Source organism: Misgurnus anguillicaudatus, chromosome 17 (assembly GCF_027580225.2).
Source record: "Misgurnus anguillicaudatus chromosome 17, ASM2758022v2, whole genome shotgun sequence".
Classification (NCBI taxonomy): Eukaryota; Metazoa; Chordata; class Actinopteri; order Cypriniformes; family Cobitidae; genus Misgurnus; species Misgurnus anguillicaudatus.
Window position 1 is genome coordinate 6951812 of NC_073353.2, and position 9258 is coordinate 6961069.

Genomic DNA, 9258 nt, shown 5'->3' on the forward strand with positions numbered 1-9258 from the left:
TTGCTTGAAGTGAAAAGTTAATAAAAATGTGTAAAATTGATAATAGAGTCAATGGACAATCAGTGCAGCCCTAAGAGCCAAGTAATCATTTGTATAAGAAATCATTTGTACTGCGTATGTGTCGAACGCAGCCATCCTTGCTTGTCCGTGGTTGAGTATGCTTTGGAAGCTGCACCGATACGTGCACGTGAGACAAAGACAGATGCGAAGCCTGTCGAAGTTTGACTTATTCTGATGCCCCCCTCCCTCTGCATCTATGCGCAGCAAAGGTTGGCACACATCACCAACAGACCGACAGATAGGCAGGAGCTCATCACACAAGTCGTATTCCAGCTGTGTTTTTCTTGACTTGTGTGAAGGTAAGTGGAGATCAAATGACTAAACTACCAGTGCCTCAGCTTTAACCAAAAGACAACTAGAGTTATAAGTTTACTGAAGTTTAGATAAGGCAAAAGTGACAGATTTTAGTTTAAAGTTCAAGACTTTTTGTAACAATTTCAGTTGCTGTATTTTTTCCCACTATTTTTGCACCATTTTTCCTGGAAAATTAATAAAATAGCAGCAACACTCATTTGTTTAGTTTAATGATTTTAGTGTAAATATGTGTTCTTTGAACACCAAAGAATTTAAAAGATTTACTGCCTTGTGCAAAATAAACAAACAAATTATTAGTGAAACTGTTAACCATCTCATTGGCGCCACTGTTAAAAATAGCTGTAAATATGCAGCTGGTTGCCAGTAACATACTGTAGAAGATAAAGACTGAAAATGTTTCATGTTCATTTAACTTTAAACAAACTGTTGCCAGTAAAAAACATAAATGTAAAATCTACAGTAAGTTCCTGGCAGCTACAGTAGTTGTTGTTGTTTCCTTTGCTGTCTCCTGTTCTCTTGATAAACCCGTTGTCTGAACTGATTATTTTGTAAAAATCCGTTGAGTATAAAACTTGCGTGTGTAAGAGGGAATAAAAATAAACAGTAAAGTAAGTTGTGTCCATGTATTATATATTAACATTTTGTTAAAAAGCGTTAGTCCTAAGAGAAGTACACATTTTTTACTTGAGCCTCTGCCCCCATGCAGGTGTCTGTGCAGGTTCCTGCTTGCAAGAAAAACATCTACAGTGGCAAGAAAAGTATGTGAACCCCTAGGAATGAATTGTTTTTTGCAGTGATTTGCCATAAAATGTGATCTGATCGTCATCTAGTTCACAACAATAGACAAACACAGTGTGCATAAGCTGACAAGTTAACAAACAAATAATTCTAGTTACTTTTGATTTTTAAAGGAGCGGTGAATCAAAAACTCAATTTTAACTTGATAATTTGTTATATAAGAGGTCATCATACTTAAATGAACATCCTGCAAGTTTCAGAACTGAAAACGTCCGTGCTACTGAAATATAACCGTCTTTGGCACCAAGCCAGCTAAACACTCCAGTGAAAAATTCGGAAATCTATAACGTCAAAGTAGAATTGAAACACCTCCCCATAACCAAAAGGACAAGTCTACTTTTGTAGCCCCACCCACAGCTTCGCGTGACACGTGTGTCTCAGTAAGTAAACATGTCTTTAAAAATTGACAAATTTAACCAAAATGACTTTTTAAATACATTTTTTTTCTGAGAGACTTTTATTTTGACGCGGTGATCTGTTATGATACCATGGAAACGCTTTTTCGGTTGTGAAAGAACCGCGTGGGAACAACCATGGGAACAACACAGAAGCTAAATACTTCAATTCGGAGGCTTGGAACTTAACATTAGCAATATGCTTGGATAAAGTTTGCTTTTGAAGAAGTTCCAGCTCGTGTGGGGAGCGTTTGTTAACGTTGTGGACATGGATTCATTTGTAAAGAAGTCGATGCTGGATTTGCAGAGAGACTCAGAAGCACCACTTATATTGGATCTGACAACAATGACACAGCAGTATAATTCACAGTAAGACATTTTACTTTATTTAAGTTACTGCGTTTCACTATTGCTTTGTTAAAAGAGATTGCTTGATATGTCCTGTTGTAACATCCGTGTCTAAATACATTTGTTGACTGTTTTAATTTACTAAAAACATTAAACGATTAATAAAGGTACAACACTTAACAATACGACTGTAATTTAAAGGTAGAAATATACAAAGTTAGTTATAAGGAAGGATTTATCAACCGCAGTTTAGATTCTGATGCCCGTTTACTGTGTTGTATACGGTAATTTAGGCAAGTTGCGTTTGAAAGGTCAAACACTCAACAAAGCTTATTTTTTATCATATAACTGTGGTATTTAACATTACGTCAATGTAAAAGCGACCTCACAAGCACAATAGAAATATACAAAGTTATTGATAAGGATTTATTAGACGCAGTTTAGATTCGGATGCACGCTTACTGTGTTTTATACGGTAATTTAGTCACGTCGAGTTTTGTTTCTACTTTAATATACGTATTGTCATTTATGTGTATCATCTTTAGCACCCAGAATCTTTTGTGTCTCAAACATATGTGTTCGGCTGCTATTTTTATCACATTAATGTTTTTAAAACATTTCCCTACATGTAATGACGAGGAATGAAGCTGTCCAATCATAGCAGTGGGTGTTTACGTTCAGGTCTTCAATGCGGCCCGCCCCTTCAAACGAACCATTTCTCAAGACAGCCACTAATCCATGTTACAAAATAGCGTATTACTTATTGCTTTTGATGTTTTTGAATGTAAAAACAACGCGAAATGCATAAGTAGACATCAATCAACGTCATAAAGCAATAAAATCGACCAATTCACGGCCCCTTTAAGTGCTGGAGGAAAATGTAGGTGAACCCTTGGATTTAATAGCTTGTTGAACATCCTTTGGCAGCACTTACTTGAAGCGAGCCCTTAAACTCAGACACATTTGTAGGATTTCTAGGGTTCTCTTGAGGTCATTTCACAGGTTAAGGTCTGGGCTTTGACTCGGCCACTCCAAATGGCACAGTTTTTCTTAATCCAGTCTGTGGTGGATTTACTTTAATGATTAAGGTCGTTGTCCTGCTGCATCAACCAACTTCTTCTGAACTTCAACTGGTGGACAGCCACCCTGACATTATCCTCTAGGATATTTTGTTAAACTAGAGAATTTCTTTCCCCAAGTTTTAACCGAACTATTAATTGGACTCCAGTTTGCCAGCTGCTGACACAAATTAGCTTTCATTAAAGTAATTAGTCTATGGGTTCACTTACTCCAGCACTGTGAATGTTTAAGGGGTGTTTTCAAAAAAAGACACAAGAAAGACTGAAGTATGTAAAGACCTGCGACTCTACCTGCATGACTCCACCGAGCAGGGACACCAACAGGGCACTTGAGAATTGCACTATTTGTACTAACTTGTACTGAAGCAGATTTCATTACAGCTATTGCTTCATATTCTGATATTTCTGTTCTAGCACTTACTGAGATCCGGATCAAACCAGAGGAAACCGCCACTACAGCTGCCCTCTCTAACAATTTCATTTTTTCCCACAGTCCTTGCACAACGCATGCTGTTACTATAATCCACCCTACTAAAATCTATTTTATTTATCACCCACCAGGTCAGCTTGGACATTTCTTGAGGACTTGGATGTACTTCTGTCTTCCTTCCCAGAGGATGGTACTCCTCTAGTAGTACTTGGTGAGTTCAACATCCACCTTGAGAAATCCCTGGCAGCCGACTTCAACACACTGACAACATCGTTTGTTGTTGAAGTCCCCACTTTACCAACCCACATGTCTGGTAATCTTTTGAGGAAGTGGCGCAGATCGAAAGATCCTGCTGACCTCTGTCTCTATCAGTCTCTTGGCCTCTTTCTCCACGGATGTCTCCTCTGCTGAAACTCAGTACTATCACTCTAAAATCAGCAGCTCACCTGATGCTTATCCTCTGTTTAAATCTTCTCTACTCTTCTTTGGCTGTTTCTCAATATGCGTTCTTCAGCGATCTTGCTTCCTCGTGTCCTCGCTCTAAGTCATCATTAACTGTCGTAGTTCATTACAATTATCAAGAACTCAAAGACAGAGGACGCATGAAAATACCCGGGTGTGTTCTTGATATCGAGGATGCATCGAGTGCAGACTTGCTGAAATCGCTTTACGCCCCAGAAGTCATTGCGGCAAAACTTCCGAGTTCGTTCTTCCAAGGTCGCCTGGCAAGACCGATCTCCACGAGGACGCAAGTCCGTTCTTTGCGTTCTTTGAAAAACAGCCTTTGTCTTTCCACCCTCCCCCCACCTTCATCTGACTAAACGGCTGACGATTTTGCTTCATTCTTTATGAAGAAAACAAACACTATCAGCAGTCTATTCTTTGCCTCGCCACCTCTTGCCCATGCTCAAACTCCTGATGAATGCCTACTCTCCTCTTTCCAACACCTCACTTGCTAATATCTTTTTTATCTTTACATTCTCTGTCAAAAAATAATAATAATAATTAGTAACCATTGGTTATGTATACTGTGTTAGACTTGATGAGACTAGTTCTAGTGCACTTATTGCCGTTCTTGTGTTGCTGTAATTGCTTCTATTGTTACCTAATTTGTAAGTCGCGTTGGACAAATGCATTTACTAAATGTAAACTTCATTTCACTCTGTGCGTGGGGGGGCCTACAAGACATTGTGCCCAGCGGCTCTCCAAAATTCATAAACCAGGAATGGGGGACAGGCATTGCACTTGGGCACTCTAACAAGGAGGCTTGAAAGTCCCGTTCTTTCTGTGTTTTTGAAGTTTTGATTGTGTTTACAGTGCGCAATATAACATGTGTTCATGTTTCACATGTAAAAAACGCAATATTTTTCACACAATTTACTTATCTGTAAACCGCTGTTTTCACCGTCCTAAAAACGGGCTGATGTCTTTCTTGTTCTGTCCTTCGGAAATACGTAACGAGTTCTGATTGTGTAGTTTGTTTAGTGTGTTACACACTAAACTACACGCTAACTAAAGTTTAAAAAATGGGATCAGAAAGAACGTGACCTTTAAGGCCATGACCTCCAGCATCTGTCCCCAGAGCACCTCTTGAGGTCGGGGAGTGAGATTCATTGCTGTTAAACATCCTGTAACAGCAGGATGTGCTTTTGCTCTATCGCTTTTTTTATTTTATCTTATAATTTTAACTTCAGCAAATCAGCATAGGGCTCAAACAACAAAGCTTGGTATCAACGTTAAATTACAAACTTTCGGGACTGGAAGATTACAAAAAAGTGGATTTTTCATCCGTCTAGCCTCCCACCGCCATCAGCTTACATTCCAGAAGGAAAAACACAGCTGCCTTCATTCAAAAGGATAAGAAAAAGAAATGCGCCACTCCTGTTCAAACCTGTATATGCTCCCACTAAGCAAAATAATGAGAGAACAAAATTGCCTATCACAGTTATGCAGACGACACTCAGATCTACTTAGCTCTATCCCCTAATAACTACAGCCCCATTGACTCCCTGTGCAAATGCATTGATGAAGTTAACAGTTGGATGTGCCAAAACTTTCTTCAGATAAAGAGTAACTAAACCCTAAACCATTTTTTTAGTTAATGATCTGTAAGAATTATGCTTTATTAGTGCTGTTCATTGATTTTAGTAAGTTTTTTGACATTTGGATATAAAGTGTTTCAATATTACAATATATGGTGTAAAAACGTCTGAGTGCTGCCCTCTTCAGGTTGAACGGTGGCTACTGCAGTTGAATTTTCCTATTGATGTTGGGTCCAAAGAATAACTTGTGACGTAAGCAGGTTCAAGCTCACCACGCCCTTGTTACGATCTCACCACACACTTGGTACGAGCTTAGTTCGTCCCCTCTATCTCTGTTGGGACCTGCCAACTTTTCTCGCATTTTTCAAATATTGCCAGTGGGTGGAGTCCGGCTCTGAACTGGGGTTTAGTTATGCTTTAAACAAAGAGAAAACTGAAGTCATTGCGTTTGGAAACAAAGATGAAGTTCTCAAGGTGAATGCATACGTTGACGTTAGGGGTCAAACAACTAAAAATCAAGTCAGGAATCTTGGTGTGATTCTGGAGTCTGACCTTAGTTTCAGTAGTCATGTCAAAGCAATAACTAAATCAGCATACTATCATCTAAAAATATGGCAAGAATTAGAAGCTTTGTTTCCAGACAAGACTTAGAGAAACTTGTGCATGCTTTCATCACCATCAGGGTGGATTATTGTAATGGCCTCCTCACTGGCCTTCCCAAAAAGACCATTAGACAGCTCCAGCTCATTCAGAACGCTGCTGCCAGAATTCTGAGCAAAACCAGAAAATATGAACATATCACACCGGTCCTCATGTCTCTACACTGGCTACCAGTTACATTTAGGATTGATTTTAAAGTATTATTATGGTACATAAATCACTCAGTGGACTAGGACCTCAATACATTGCTGATATGCTCATTGAATATAAACCCAACAGATCACTCAGATCATTAGGATCACATCAGAAATACCAAGGGTTCACTCAAAGCAAGGAGAGTCAGCTTTTAGCTATTATGCCGGTCGGAGTTGGAACCAGCTTCCAGAAGAGATCAGATGTGCTCCAACAGTAGTCACATTCAAATCCAGACTCAAAACACATCTGTTTAGCTAGGCATTTACTGAATGAGCACTACACCGCGTCCGAACTGATATATGCCCTATTTTAATTATTTTCTGTTTCTCTTGTTTTTATTCTTATTTTCAACTGTTTTATACTTTTATTCCTGTTTTATTCTTTTTCACACATTTAAACAGTTTTTATTAAAATCACATTTATTTTCTTTTAATTTATATTTTAAATTCATGTATCTGTGATTTTTGTTTTTCCCATTTCTATGTAAAGCATTTTGAATGACCTCTGTGTATGAAATGTGCTATACAAATAAACTTGCCTTGCCTGTAGTTTGCCTTCTCAGAGATTTTCCGTATAAAAGTAACTCCGGTTTAAATGTCAGGAGTTTGAAGTGTTACTTTTGTCCTGCTGCTAATCTGGCGACTTTCTTGTGTGTTGCTACATTTATTAAAACATGTCTTAAAGCCATATTTTAGTTTTTCCACCTATGAATTTATAGTGTTTTAATCCAAATGTTTTATGTACATTTAAATGTATGGGTGGAAGTAAACATGACTTTTGGGTTTTTCTTGGAACATTTGATGAAACTGAAACTTAAAATGTAATTTAATAATTTTTTTGCAAAGATAAAGGACAAAATATGTTTACAGTTACATATTAACAAGGTCATAGCCAGGTTTAATAAAAACAAGAGTAACCCAAAGAAATGTATCTTGTACTGTTTTGTTATATTTGTCCCAGCTGACGGGGTTGAAGGTAACCATGTGTAACTTACGATTTAAAATTATATTAAAGACGGTTTACATTTGTACAAAAATATTTCTCTGTCTAAAACATTATCTTTTAAAATTATGTTTTTCTGAAAAATCTGGATCTTTACGGAATTTTTGTGAATGCACACAGATTCAAGTGTTGTGCAAGTACCCCTGCCAGATTCCACACCCCCTTGGTGAAACTGCTGCTTGATTTGCTATTCCCTAAACCCATTTCCACGCCTAATCCTTACCTCAACCATATTAGGGAATGGGGTAGGGCATTATCTGGCAGGGGGCTTTTCTCTGCATAACACCTGAAAATCATTGGTGTAAATAAATCACATCACAGTCAACAGTAACTTCCTAAAAATCTTTAAATTACACATTATTTGACCTGATACAGTGTTTAACTGATGATAAATCACGTACATTCACATTTCTCAGTGTAATAGTAATTATTTTGCATTTTTGCAATTTAAAGAGTTTGATCCACTGGGTCATAATTTATGCATTAAAGGGTTAAAATTACTTAAATGGTTTCGGTTGCTGTGACCAATTTGGATGGAATGTAATTGTGGTTAAATGTTAACCTTTTGTCGATCTACCAAATACATGTTTGAACACAGTCTTTATTTTTACTTTTACTTTATTTTATACTACATTAAAAAAACGATTGAAATTATGGTCAATGTGTAGTGACCAATAAAAATCAAATCAATAGGCCTATAATATTTCAGCTTCAGTTACATTCAGCTACCCTGTATATTAGCTCTTATCTCATATCTTTGATCTTGATGAATATGTTGTCTTTCATTCTCTGGTAAAGAAACTCATAGCCTACTTCAAACACTTCATCAAACGCCTTTAACATTAAATGTTTTCTAACATACAACGCATAACATTGAAACTTTAATTATTTTCTAAGCATCATTTGATAAACGATGTAGCCTCATGAAGATTTTCAGGTTTCTCGAGCTTACCTTCAGTATGAGCTCATCGTGATGCTCCTCTCAAAGCCGACTGAATGAATAAAGGGAAGCACTGAGAATGAAACACAATAAAATAACCCCCCCCCCCCTTGGTTTCTTTTCTCTGGAAAGAGTCTGAGGAAAGCGAAACGAAACTTTCATCCGTGCTTCCTGTTTATGTAATGATGATAAAAAAAGGATGCTATAAATTGAACGGGTTGATTGAAGTCAAAAGACACTTTAAATGTAGACTAGTAATGCATTGTTTTTTTTGTAAATCTGTGTTTAAAATGGTTTATTTACTTCCATAACATTTTGTGAAAATGCACTTTAAATTATAATATACAGTGTTTGACTGTTTACATAAGTTTCACTTCCTTCTGTTGTAAGTTTAATTATCAGTTTGTGATTGATTGCTAATGTCTCGTTCAACCTGTGTGCGGAGCGTGCGGCTGACGTTCGTCCATTACAACACTGAACGTGACTGAAGCTGCATCGTGTCCGTGTCATATTTTCTATTTCCTCTTATACAGGTAAGAACGAGGGTTGTATAATGTTTGAACAAGTTATATATGTGTGTAATACTGTAAGGAACATGCAGGGAGTAAATGCTAATGCTTGTATTTATGTAAACACAGTTAGCAGACTAAACGTAAACGTGCTATCTGTGTAGCACGTGGATGAGCATGTTGATGTTAAAGCGTGGTGTTAATAGAACATCGCAGCCACCATTTTCTCTGTGTGTGTAACGTTATATGTTTTATATCATAGAGATATGGTAAGTGTTATTGTTGAAGTTTAAGATAATTGAGTGTTACATGTGAAGAGGCAAGATAGTTTTTATTTTTAAGCACAATGCTATTACTGAGGGTAAAATGTGTATTCTGAATTAATAATGACTATAAAACAGCAGTATATATAATTACAGAATATCTATTCTTGTTTAAATAATCTGTTTTATTAAATGTACTTTTACAAGGTTATTTGATATACT

At 37.1% G+C, this 9258-nt stretch overlaps 1 protein-coding gene and 1 long non-coding RNA gene across 2 annotated transcripts in view; one reads left to right on the forward strand and one right to left on the reverse strand.

Moving 5' to 3' along the window:
* Positions 1-8375, reverse strand: part of sacs2 (sacsin molecular chaperone 2) — a 28737-nt gene extending 20362 nt beyond the window's left edge. Inside the window, 1 exon segment of the mRNA XM_055215583.2 lies at positions 8277-8375. The gene's annotated coding sequence lies outside the window, so the exon portion shown is untranslated.
* LOC141350233 (uncharacterized) lies at positions 91-8254 on the forward strand. Its single transcript, XR_012358246.1, has 3 exons — positions 91-359; positions 1082-1133; positions 3557-8254. It is a non-coding gene; the product is annotated as an uncharacterized lncRNA (long non-coding RNA).
* Positions 8376-9258: the final 883 nt, after the last annotated feature.